A 13960-nucleotide genomic window follows, 5' to 3' on the forward strand; every position below is an offset into this window, starting at 1 on the left:
CCATATCGTGCATGCGTCCACGCTGGTGTGTGCGTCCGCAGCGTGTGTGCGCCCACATCGTGCACGTCCACGTTGTGTCGGTCTTCAGCGTCTGTGCGCCCATATTACGCATGCACCCACGTCATGTGTGCGTCCTCAGCATGTGCGCCCTCATCGTGCGTGTCCACGTCGTGTGTGCGTCCGCTGCGTGTGTGCGTCCGCTGCGTGTGTGCGTCCGCAGCGTGTGCGCGTCCGCAGCGTGTGCGTCCGCAGCGTATGTGCAGCCACGGCGTGTGTGCGCCCACATGGTGCGTGCGTCCATGTCATGTGTGCGTCAGCAGCGTGTGTGCACCCACATCACGTGTGTGTCCGTGTTGTGACAAAGCAACGACTGAGTATGCCCAGGCGGAGGCCGCTGAGGCCTCTTGACTCCCACAAGGCAGCCAGGCACAAAGCCACTTACACTCACACACCTTCTCTCCCCGGAACCCCGCAAACGTCCCATTCAGTAGGTATTTGTTGCCCAGTTCCAGAAAAATCCAGTGAGCTCAGAAATAATAAGGGGCTAAGAAGCAACAGAGCCAAAGGGGAAAGCCAAGTTTGTCAGCCAAGTCCTGAAACTCTGGGCCCATCTTCCTTGGACTCCAGGGCACAAATATTACAGTAGATGTTTGGGCAGGGCACTGCTCGTCAGCCACACCCAGGAGGGCAGAGAGGGAGCTTGGGTGCCGAGGTCCCTCTCTTGCACACAGACGGGGCCCTGGCTAAGGGAAGTCGGCTTGAGGACTCACCACCCACATACATCACACCACACACAAGGATACACCCACCTCCACCCCTCCTGCTTCCTGTCCTTCAAAGCCTTTCGTAGATGGTTTTAGAACTTACTATCTCTGCCTCTTGGCTATAAAGGACTCCCAGCCCTTCTGGAAATGGACAGTATATAAATGACTATTAAAAGCATATTCATAACTCCCAGGCATCACATATACGGAGACATAGATGCAGGAAGTGCACAATCACATAGATACAGCTCTCACACAGGCTGACTGTATGCAGATTGACGCAGACATACACACTCCCCTGCAGCTCTGGTCTCCTGAAGGCCCTCAGGTAGGTCGGCCCATGCCCATCAGAGGGCACCCAGACATTAGTCCATAAGTCCAGAGTCTGGGCAAAGAGGGCTACAGAAGAAAAGCGAGTTAGAACAAAGGAGAAAAGAAAAAAAAAGAAAGAGGAGGAGGATGGGAGAGAAGGAGAAAAGAGGAAGACGGGAAGGAGTGGGGGGAGAGTGCTGCAGCAGGCCTCCTGAGCCCTACACAGTACACAGAGTAGCTCAGTAACGCCCAGGTCTGAAATCAGATTCTTATCAGCTGTGTGATCTTATACAAGTTACTTAACATCTCTGAGCCTCAGTTTATTTCCCTAGAAAATGGGGATAATACAGTAGTGTGTCAGAGAGAAGCGCAGAACACATAGAACAGTATAAGGCACATGGAAGTTGCTTGATGAGTTGGAGGAAAAACCAAATAGGGCTTCTGCAGGCCCAGGTGAGGCCATACAGGTGCCACGCCAAGCACGGGGTAAGTGCTCAGAGGATATTAACTGCCATTGTTTCTAATATTACTGTCATCTTTATCACATGCCAGGTACTGCTTCAGGTGCCTTTGTAGCCACTTTCTCATCTTACCCTCCGACAACCTTGCAAAGAGTTACATCATTATCCCTGTTTTGCAGATGGGTTAGGCAAAGGCCCAGAGAGGTTGAAAAACCATTCATTCAAGGGCACACAATGGGCAAGTGGCAAAGCCAGGATATAAGAGGGTCCCTGGAGCCTTTCTCTTTTCTATGATATCACTATAGGGTGGGGCATTTCAAGTTTAAGTTGTGATTTTTAAAAAAGTAAATGAGGGGATGATTCAAATAATTAACATTTATTGAGCATTTGCTGTATGCGAGGCCCTATGCAGAATGTTTTTGTCCTTGAGTTCACCTCATAATGACTTCACAAAATAAGTATTGTTATTATTATCCTTATTTTTCAAATAAGGAAACTGGAGCACAGAATGGTTAAGTAATTTGCCCTGGTTCACCAGCTGGTAAGTGAAGGACCCCAATTCAAATATAGGCAGTGTCTCCAGAGATGTGCTCTTAACTACTCGGCTGGAGACAGATCGACCTCATCTAGTGATATGGAACAGTCTTTAAGACATATTATTTTTTAAATATTTTAAGTAAAAAGCTAGGTGTAGAACAGCCTGTCTAATGTGCTATATGTTTAGAAGGAGACATATGGACATAGATGTGTGCATCTGCACAGAGTATCTGGGAAGCTATGCAGGAAGCTGGTCATAATTGTTGCCTCCAAGAAGACAAACTAAGAGGCTGGGGTCAGGGATGGAGGGAGTTTCATACTTTTATACCCTTTATAATTTTTATAGATGCTTTTAGAAGTATGAATGTGTTAGCCTCCTCTTCAGAAAGAAATTATTTTCATTGCTTTGTCAGCTTAATGGAAGAAATACGATGTTAGCGGGTACCTCGACGGGGCTCTGGTGGAAGGCCTGGGCGGGGACAGAGGCCATGCCCCTGACTTCTTAGAAGCCCCTCCATCTCTCCCTAAAGGTGAGCAGTAACGAGGTGTGATGTTTACATCAGCATCCATAGTCTCTGAAGGAGACTAGCCATGGCTCCAGTCTTTCCTGGTTACCTCTGCTCTAGGCCCAGGACTCGGATTACAGAGAGAGGCCTTCAGACTGGTATGATTTGCCACCCTTTGGCTGGGGAAATGATCTTCTCACCCTGGAGAATACTCTAGAACTTTCTATAGTTCACTCTTGCCTCCCCCAGGCAGGCGGACAGTAGGAAGAACTCTGACCTGGAGGACTTGGCCCTGGTCCAGGCTGCCTGCCCTCACTCACTGCTGATCTTGGCAGGACAAGCTCCCCCACCAAGTGCAATGGCAGCCTTGGATGGAAGGTTCCTCTCAGCTCTAAAATCGTGAGGACCCAAGGACTGCAATACCCCCTCTGCCAGCGTCAGTGTCATGAGCTGTCCCCACTGTTTCAGACCACACTGTCTTCCTCCTCGCAGCTACCCTCCTCCCCTTCTGAGCCCCGCATCTTCCTTGGAACCCCATACCACCTCCCAAGGCTCCACACAGTCTCCAACCGGATGGGCTCTCATTTAAATCTGGTTACAAATAGCTGGTACATGCTCTGGCCTAACACCTGAACCATATACTTTCACACCCATTTCGAGGTCTGTGCTCTTTAAGTGGCTGCAAAGACCTTTGAGTAACAGTTCTCAAAATTCAGCATCTCTGGGGCAGTTTTTCAAAATGCATGACCCAGGCCCACCTCAGAGAATCAACTTCAACCAGCAGTCTGGAGTGAGGCCAGGGACCTGCACATGTAACACTCCCTCTGACTCTGATGCAGCTGGTTGGTGGGCTTCAGGGCAGCCCCATAAGGTTGGCACTCAGAAGCCCCAAGGTTCATTCCTTGAAGAGAACAGTGATGAGTTCGGGTTTGGACCCACCAAATTAAAGGTGCCTGTGGGGGTTTCCCAGGGGGAGGGTCTGGGGGCAGCAGACTCATGCGCCAGAGCACAGAAGAGGTCTCCTATGCAGACAAAGGACCCAGAATCAAATCCAGAGTCTTCTGCTAACCCCACAGCAAGAGAGAAGGAAGGAGAAGGGAGGGAGGAAGGAGACATAGCTAGCTCTGATGGGGGCAATGAAGGGACCTGGATATGCTGGGCACGGAGTTCAGGGCCCGGTGACCCTAGGAACAAACTAGAAACCAGAAGGCCTGGGGTGGAGGAGTGGCCACAAGGGGAGCCAAGGGCAGCAGGTGGTGCCACTTCACAGATATGCACACTGAGGCCGAAGGACGGTAGCTCTCAGCTAGCTCCCACCTTGGGCAGGTGACAGCCTAGTGGGCGGCCAGAGCCGGGGAGTGCGGCTGGTGCAGAGCGGAGGCTGTGCTCAATCGGATAACAGCGGCAGTTCTGCGGGGAAGCAGGCGGCCGCGTGGCCACAGCGCCCCCTGGCGGCCTTGGGGATCCCAGCGCGCAGCGGCCACCTCGCGACCGCCCCAGAACCGTACGCTGAAGGTCGCCGCCTGCGCTGGCTGGGGCTATCCAGATACCCCATCCCACCGCTCCCAAAGAACAGTGAAATGGCTGCCATCTGGCATCAGGCCGCAAGCGAACAAAATCCCCTTTCTCTATATATTTTAAAGGGGACAGTAGATGCCCGCTCCTATCTCTGCGCCCCGCCCCCACCAAAGAGAATGGGAGCTTCTCTTCCTGCAGTTTTACCTCTTCTCCCAAACAGTGGTATCTAAATGCGGAATCTCAAATCCTAGTGTGACCCCTGTCATCACAGGACCCTAGTTTAAAGTCAGGCAGTGAAGGGCATGTCTGAAAACTCCTTTTTCTGTGATGAGTTTAGGGTCCCAAAAGGACAGAGCCCATCTCCTACCAGGGATCCCAATAACAGCTAACGCCTCGCGCGTCCTCAGTTCAGGCGCTGTTGTGAGCGCTTTCCAGAAATGATCCCTCGCATCAGCTGATTGCTATCCACATACTAATAAGGCAGCTGAGGCACAGAGAGGTTAAGCAATTCACCCAAAATCACATAGTTACAGGGGAAGATAGGTTTTAACTCAGGCAGCCTTGACTCCAAAAGAGAAAAGTAGATAAAAGGAAAAAGGGGATGGGGGAGGGGTCAAAAAGTTCACTTCTAAGAAGGGCAGTGCTGGATACCAGGTGCCTTGATTTTGTGTGAGAGTACAGAATGTCTTGTTGAAAGTTCTCTGGCTCCTTTACAGAGCCTGGCATCAGGGAGTCAGGCAATGAGACTGGGAGCCAAGGGTGGGCTCACCCACAGTGAACTGGCTGGGCCAAGGTTTGGGCAGCTGGAGGAGGGGAGGGGAGGAGGCGAGCTCTGTTCCACTCCTACCCTGCCCACCCAGGCCTCTCTGTCCATCTCTGCTGGCCCAGGGATGGGTCTATGAGGATAAAGAGGCGTTGGGGAAGAATACAGCATGGAGCTTTTGCTGGTCAAAATGATTTCTCCAGCCTCCATCAAATGCCTGTGGCGCAGTGGCTCGCTGCAGCTTCACATTCAGCTGTGTCCTCCCTGCCTCTGCCCCCAACCCCTGTCAGAGATGCAAGAACAGAATCCTCACTGTCCATCTGATTTCTTTGCCTGACTTCAAGCACAAGCCGGGGGCCATACCTTCCAGATTGAGATCGGAAATGTCCAAGGTTTCTAGTCGAGCTGTTATGAACCCGCCCAGGTCTCCTGTTGGCCGCAGGCTGCAGAGCTGAGCCCAGCACAATGGACGGGCCGGAGGTGGAGGAAGGGGTTACTATAGCTGCAAGACTGGGCTCCCAGACTTAACTAGAACCACCTCTGAGGTGGAAAGACTAACACAGGATCCAGTTTCCCGATTGTGGGTGAATGCTGTGGGAAACCAGGCAAGGCCTCCAAAGTGTCTGTCAACTGGGCCCCACAGCCCCAGGACCAAGAGTAGGGTGAATATGGGGAAATCTTGGGAGGAAGGAGAACAAACGGAGAATGATGTACCATTTATACACATTCCATTAGTCTGATGGTTCCCTGCTGTTACCACCATACGGGAGAAAGATGTCAAAATGAACGGGCTTCTTAAATGACCTGAGTTTCTCTGCCCTCCTCCCTTATGGGAACTCACCCACCAATTCCCCCAGAATACCCCAGAATTGAAACAAATGTGTTGACCCTCAGATATACTTCCCCCTTAGTTATAAATGGCTGGACCATGGTGCAAGGCATGCTGACACCTTGGTTATGTGGCTCTATAAGGACAGGAAGAGTGTGGAACCAGCAGGAATAGGGGCCTGGGGGCACCCATTTGATGTCTTCCTGGAACAGGCTATGCTCTACCTGCCAGCCTCAGGGCCCCTGCACATGTAGCCGCCTCTGTTTGGACTGACCTCTGCTCTTCCCCCAGCCCCTTCACCCATTAAATGATGAGTTTTTCTTCAGCTGCAGGAAAACTGTCACTTTTTCAAGGAAGCTTTCCTGATACCTGTCTCTCCTGAGTCTATTACAAAGTTTCAAAGCAGCAAGGGTCAGGTGGCTTCTGTGGGGTTCCCAGAAGGCACAGCCTGAGGCCAGGACTGGAGTGCAGGTAGTTTATCTGGGAGAGGTTCCCAGGGAGCAAGAGTAAGGGAGTAGGGAGAGTGACACAGGGAAGAAGAAAAAGACGTGTATCTGCAGCAGGGGCTCTACAGAGAGAAAGCCCCAGAATTGGTCCCCTAAAGCAGGGGCCACCAACCCCCAGGCCACAGAGCAGTAATGGTCTATGGCCTGTTAGGAACAGGGCTGCACAGCAGGAGGTAAGTGGCAGGCAATTGAGCGAAGCTGCATCTGTATTTGCAGCCGCTCCCCAGCGCTAGCATCACCACCTCAGCTCCACCTCAGATCATCGGGCATTCGGTTCTCATAGGAGTACTGGTCCCTGGTGTCCAAAGGTTGGGGACCACTGCCCTGAAGGACAGAAGCATTTATCCACCAGCTCCAGACCCTCATTGGTTGATGGTTGCCCTGGGAGGGTAGGGTGAATTAAGGCCCTGTGTCAACTATATTTCCTTCTTTTCTGTATTCTTGATGCTCTGGCCTTTGGTCCTGGAGAGACTGCCCTTCTCAGAACCAGCTAATTCCTAGAGAAAGCAAATGACTCCCCTGGGAGCATGCCTCTGATATACAAACCAACCAATCCAGAGCCCACACCCCTAACCATCTCCTTTAGCAAACTCTCACACGCCAGGCCAATATCCCCCCTGCCCTAAATCACCCCAGGGCCAGTTACTGGCCAACTAGGGACCACCCTATAGCCCAGAGCCCAAAACCTGCCTAATTATTCAAATTATCCAGTCCCACTTACTCAGTTGTCCTACCCTGCCTTGCCCATTCCTTCACGTGACAATCATCTCCATGTCTACCTGTCTGAACATACCTGACTAAAACACATCCCAGGTACACCTTAACACGTGCCCACACTGCCAGACTCGCAGGGGCTGAGAGGGCCCCCACGACATCAGAGAAGATCCTGAGGCAGAAAACGTACAGGCATGAAGTGGACACTGTAAGAGGGAAGTGGCCCTCTGGTGTCACAGAAGTGGCCACCAGCCACTGTGGCTGGGCCTGAAGTCAGAGAGCTGGCCAAGGAACGGGAGGAGCAAGGCACCAAAGGTCCTGCTCCAGCCCTTGTGCTTGTTAGCTTGTTATTGTCACCACTGATAGTGCTGGCATAGTGCGGGGACTTCAGAATCAACTCCTGAATCGATGAGTTAGTGAGTGACTGAATGACCCGGCATTGTAAGGCTGACCCCCAAAGGAGATTGGCTAACGGTCCAATATAACACAAAGGGTCCCAATCAGTTAGGTCTAGTGGTCACGTCCATCCCCATCAGGAATCCAGCCAGTAGCTAAGGACCCCATACACAGTCCAGTCACCAAGGCAGCAGGGCTGGCCAGAGCTGGATCAGGTGGCAGAGCTGTCAGCCCAGCAGGGAAACTGAGGCACCAGACTAAAGGGATTCATGGCATGCTAGGTCTTCCTCCCAATGTCTTGCATTCAAACAGGCCCCCCTCCAAGATCCAGGGCAGGGCCACGTGTGGGTGGGTGTGGTGAGCACAAAAGACTCAGAGATTCACACCGGGCAGGACTAGAATGACAAATTCAAACAGAAATTTTCTTTTAAATCCATAAATCTCTTTCCCTAGTCTTCAGAATGTTCCAGAAAATCATTCTTTGCATCAGATTCATCTTCCTAAATGGCCAAGCAGGTGGCACAAGGGTACTACACCTAATGGGGCATCCTACACATTCTAAACATCATAAATAGGTATATTGCCATAAACTTCCAACAGATGGCAGTGAAGAGACTCATGCTAATAATAATAATATAATAATAATAATAATAATAATAATAATAAATCCATATATTACAACAATTTTCCCATAGATGGAGTGTCTTGAGGAGAGGGAGATTTTGCCTAATGTATTTAAGTGTGCTGTGTGTCCCGGTGGCAGACTTTGCCTTTCCTCAGTGGGTTTTGCTCAGGCTCAGAAGCCCCACGACCCCCTCCTCAGGTGCCTAGAGCATAAACCAAGGAGGGAAATGCCAGCGGACCCACAGGTGAGAAATCTGGGACCGGGGAGCGGGGCCAGCTTCAGCCTTACGCATGCAATGAGTGCTTGCTGAGCTCTGCCAGCACCGTGGGACAGGTGAAGGACACACATGACCAAAGTTGGGTCCTTTTACCCAGTATCAGGGAAAAAGAAGTGACTTTACAGTTAAGCAGACCTGGGTTCAAATCCACTTCCTACTGCTCAGAACCTAGCAAGTCACATACCTTCCCCAAGCCTCAGTTCCCTCATCCGCATAATGGGGATAACACCAACCACTTCACAGGATGTTCACAAAGATCAAAAGGATTATGTGAGTCAAGTGCCTGAGCAGAGCCTGGAATAGAGGAGTTGGAGCTGAAAGCAGAGAGAACGCTGGTTCTTTCTTCCTTCCTTTGTGGGTTGGAGCTCATAGTCCAACTGGTACAGCAGCACAGATTGGTCCACTTTGGACTTGGTAGAGAACAATATTACTGTCATTTTGCAATGTCACCAAGTAATACAAGATTTAGTTAAGAGATCCCCGGGCCCAACATAATGGGATGCAACTGAGAGAAAACCTCTCACTGGGCCTCCAGAATTGAAGGTAGATACTGACAGCAACAGAATAACAGTAGGAGACTTCAACACCCCCCTTACAATAACGGAGAGGACAGACAGACATTAATAAGGAACAGAGGACTGGAAGCTATAGACCAACTGAGCTGCAGAGCCGGTGACCTGGCCTTGGGTTAGGCTAAATGCAAAGAGCTACAGTTCTTCAAGTAAAATGGATTCAAAGTAATTCAATCTTCACTTGCCCCTCTCAAAGACCCTGACCAGGTTCCAAGTCCTGACTGGCCCTCCACTAATGCTTCCTCAAATCCCCTTCCCGAATGGCCAGCCTTGCCTCCCAGTCTCTCCAATCCTGCAGCTACTCAGGACTTTGTAAATCCTGGCTCGGCTCTCCCCGCAGTGCCCTGGTACCCTGACCCTGCCAGATCTTGTAGTTCTCCCTTCCCTTTCTCCCTCTCCCTCTCCACTTCTCTCTCTTTCTTTTCTGTCTTGTTCTTCACAATAAAAACTGACAACCCAACTGGAAAGGTCTAATGTTCCTTAGAGCACACAAGCAAAGCAAACACTGTAGGTCTTAGCAGGGAGGAGGGATGCTCATACAAATCCATGTTGCCATATTTTGTCACCTTCTTCAACTCACAAGCCTCATTGCTCCTTCCAGTTCAGGATGTCTCTCCTGTGAGCCACCCAAAGGCAAGGTAAGTGCCCCTCACCTGGATTGCTTACCAGTTGTCCCAAATTCCCTCCCTGAGCTATGGGCCTGGGCAACGTCATCCCTTCACCTCCAGTGCTCCGTAACCTTCATTAGGGTGGATTCAATTGAAATGAACAAAGAGCCATCCCAAGACAATGACAGCCAAGGGCAGTGTGGGGTGAGCAGGAAACTCTCCGTGGACACATACACGTGAAAGTGGTTATCAGATGAAAGGCTTCCTCATTGGGTCCCACCACACGGGGCCACCCAGGCTGGAGGCAAAGAAGGCAATCTTCTGACCGAGCATAGAAGGAGTTTTCAAGTAGATACCTGTCATCAACAAGTGCCAAAAGAAGTAAACTGATCTACTTCTCTCTCCTTCATCTGATATGATGGGGTAATACTTTCCTGCCTCTTCTGGGCATGAATCAGGACACAGGCAATAGCTAAAAAAATTATAATAAATTTTTAAAACATATACAAGATCCTTCCCTTATGAAGTGAGAAAGTCTCCCCACTTGGGATGGGGCCGTCCCCAAGGCCGCAGTAGCTGAAAGAGGCATTTGGTCAAGGCAGTGAAGAGAATGCTTTCGGCATTCCAGCACGAGGAGATGGATGACAGAAGGCCAGTGCCAGCCCGGTCAAAGTCCTACTGACCCAGAGTCCCTGCTCCCCACTCGCTGCCTGGGTCCCTGCAGAGAAGAACCAGAGGGGACCGCAAGCTTCAGACCCACACCAGAGACTGGGCTCGTGAAAAGAGGGACGCAGCGGGGCAGAGGGCCAAGGAGCCATAGGGCAGGAGAGACGAGAAAGAGAACACAAAGAAAACAGGTGTCATTTCCAAAAGGGTAGTGGACACATGCGGAGGTGGCCCTGAGAGCTGAGATGGGACGATCCGTACTGCAAGATGCTGGTTGAACATGAAGGGCATGTTCTGTATTCCTCTGCGCTCTGCATGTGGATCTGACCTGCTCGCAGGAAGGGTGACTGATAATGCAGTGTACCACCCTTCCCGTCCCCTGATAAGACCTCATTACTAGACCTGCGTTTATATTTACAAAGGACAACCCATTTGATGGACAGTTTTTCGGGTCATTCTCAATGGGCTGAGCAGAGTGGCAAATCCTCTTCTACAGTGTGGCCTTGACATTCTTCCCACTGACAGGTGGGGTCTACTTCACCTCTCTCGGATCTAAGTTGGCATGTGACTACTTCAACAATAGAATACTGCAGACATGACACTGTGTGACTTCCAAGGCTGAGTCATTAAAGATCATGCAGCTTTCACCTAATTCTCTGAAACACCAGCTTGGAACTCTGAGCTGCCATGTAAGGAGTTCCGCTACTCCAAGGCCGCTTGGGTGGGAGGAAGCCAAGCTAAGTGGAGAGACCACACGTAGGCAGTCCAGTTGGCAATCTTCATCTTCCAGTCATCCCAGCCCAGACAGCAGACATATGAATGAATGAATGAATGAATGAATGAATGAATGCATGCATGCATGCATGCATGCATGAGCAAGCCTCCAGGTGATCCGAGACCCCCCAAGTGGAGTCTTCCCAGCTAACATGCAGTCCCCACTGTGCTATCTGAACTCAGACCCACGGAATCTGTGAGTACAACTGACTTACTGTTTTTGGCTGCTAGGTGTTATTATAATCTGTTCCACAGCAATACTAACTGGAAAGGGCAGAGTCCAGGGGTCTGCTACATAAATCAAAAGGCTGAAAAACTCCTTGCTATTAGAACAAACAATGTAAGTTCACTTGGGCCAGTTGCATAGACAAGATCAGGTGTGTTCAGGGTGGTATGGCTGTCGATAAGGGGTACTTGCTTTTAACCTCCTTGAACCTCAGCTTCCTCATCTGTAAAGTAAGAACACCACGAGGATTTAAGCGGCTGTTAAAATTATTCCCATGAACTCTGAGATAGTCCAGTGCAGATATGAAGACTGTTTTGACTACAACACCCAACATCAACGTGCAGGTGATAAATCCTGTTCTGACATTTATAACATATCGACCCAGTTTCATGAGTAATCAAGATTCCATATCTTTCTAGACTAAATGAAGAATCTGGGGCATGGCCCCGATGGCAGAAATCAGTGAAATTTAATTTGCCTTCTATATGTTTTTGCTTTAATTGGAAACTTTTAATGCATGGAGAAATTCACTGTCAAAATACAGAAAAATTGTGCTCAGATAAGCGAAAGAGGCAAATATGACATAAACTCTCTAATATGATTTTTCCAAAATGGTAAGTGAACTTGTGTCACAGTCCAGCAAAGGGGCTGCTGCTACTGCAGTCTGGAACGTTTAAAAAAAGCACTGAGTGTTACAAATCGGGGAGAAGGGGGTGAAGGTCTCTCAGTCCTGAAATGGACCAGGCAGCATGCTTTGGAGCTCGCCTCTGTTCCTGCTGAAGGAACACCCATCATGTGGAACTTCAAGCACAGGTAGCACAAATGAGCCTGCACGGGAGACCCCCCAGGTGACAAATCCCAACACAAAGGAGGAGACGGGCATTCTACTGATTTCCGCATGTTACACAGCACGGCTTGGGCACGCGCGGGATTCAGGTATCAAGGGCTCTTGAGGATAGGCAGCCAGATGAGCATCAGACGAGAGCCCTGAGCCTGGACACCACACCCCTGGGTGATCCCCGAAGACATTACAGTCCATGGACATCCAACAAGGCAGATGGAAGCAGGACCAAGATGAGAAATTCCTTGAAAGGGCAGAGAGGGGTTTGCGTGAGATAATCGGAGACCCTCAGAATCCCCAGGTGAGGTTTAAAGGTTCTACAATAGCAGATGGAGACGAAAAGCCAGAGGAGTAGGAGGTGCCTGCAAACAAGCGAACGGACACACCCTGGAGTCCAGGATGGTACCAGAAAGTCCCGAATTTTATACAAAAAAGGACAGTAGAACCTACCAGAGAAGGTTGCTGGGGGACTGAATGAGATCATTCATTCACCTGTTTACGAAATAATTCCTAAGCACCTACAAAGTGCCAGCCTTGGAGAACAGCACACACACCCGGGGCCCTCCGGGAATGGAATGACCTATTCATCCTGGTTCCTCCCCCTCCCTCCGAAGCCACATCCTCATCTCCTGGGACTCAGTCATTCTTTAGGGTATCTGCTCCTAACGCCAAGAAACAGATAGAAATTGTGTTTCCTCTAATAAATTAAAAAAAAAAAATCTCCTTCGCTTCATCCTCGCCTCCAGGAGAATTCTGGTAATACAAAGTCAAGAGGGTTTTGTTGCATGCGTATGTTTTAATAAACAAGAGCTATTTCCCCAGCCTCATGTTAAACAGAAATCTATTCTTCACGACGACTCTGTGGTGTGTTTTGAAAAATCAAATTATAATGGACTCTGCTATCACCCGGAGGACGGGAACAGTGCCTCCAGATGCAGAGCTTGTAGGGGGATGAAGTCACCCCTACCCCCACCCCATCTGTGCAGCTCCGAAGATCTAGCTGGCTGACCCAGACTCACCTCTGACCAATGGTGCCCACAGCAGCTTCCCAAAGCTCTGTCAGTGTCCCGTTCAAAGCTGGACGCGGTGGTCCCTTTCTCATATGCATCCTTGGCGTTCCAGGGCCTCCACTTGTCAGCCGGTCCTGCTAAGACTTGCGAGTGACGGAGCCAGGGCTGCACCCGGCATGGATTGTGGTTCTTTTTTAACTAAGTAAATAATATCTCAGAGGCAGACATCTATAAAATGAGCTGTTCCGCCTCAGTGAGGCTTGTTGCAAATATGAGGGCTTGTTCTTTTCAAAATACTCCAACATCCTGGGGATATGAAAATAATTCCCTCTCGACTGACTGACTCAGAGCGGGTTTTTGAGCAAGAGCCACAGCAGCTGATTAGCAGAGCATTTCATAGACGACACAGTCCCGGCCCACTGGAAGGGCCCACGTGCTCCTGCTCACCGAGTGTCCATATCCAGATTCATTCCCAGAAGGAGGTGCCCTGTCAGGCCAGTGTCCAGGGCCTTGCAGCCCCAGATAGGGAGCAAGCTGGTTATGAAATGTGAGCTAGAACCTCTTAATGCAGCCGAGAGAGGCTTCCACCCCAAGCTGCCCGGCACACCATCGGAGGAAACTAGGGACCTGTCTTGTGGAAGAGAAAGCATCCAATCAGCTACTGAGCACCCACTGGGTGTCCTGCCACAGCCAGGGCTGTGGTCAGGAAAAACTCCTTTGAAGATAGAAAAGGAATAATCCCGAGGGGAAGCTCCAGAATGTGCGCCGAGTCCGTGATGACTAAAACTGTATTCATTAGCAACCATGTCATCATCGAGGAAAATCACCAGCAAATGGAAAATGTATTTTCAATTTTAATAGTGATGGAGACTAATCAAAACCAACTTCCAATCTGAGGTGTATTAAGGATCCAATAAATAACTTTGATTCAAGCAATTACTTAAAATTGAAATTTGCTAAGTGCAGAGAATGAGTCATTTATTAGCACAGTGACACCTGTTACCTGGCAGGAGCAGGGATTCCCGGGGGGTGGAAAGAGACGCGTGGGTAGGGAA

This window comes from Pteropus medius, unplaced genomic scaffold (genome assembly GCF_902729225.1).
Source record: "Pteropus medius unplaced genomic scaffold, Ma_sr-lr_union100, whole genome shotgun sequence".
NCBI classification, from domain to species: Eukaryota; Metazoa; Chordata; class Mammalia; order Chiroptera; family Pteropodidae; genus Pteropus; species Pteropus medius.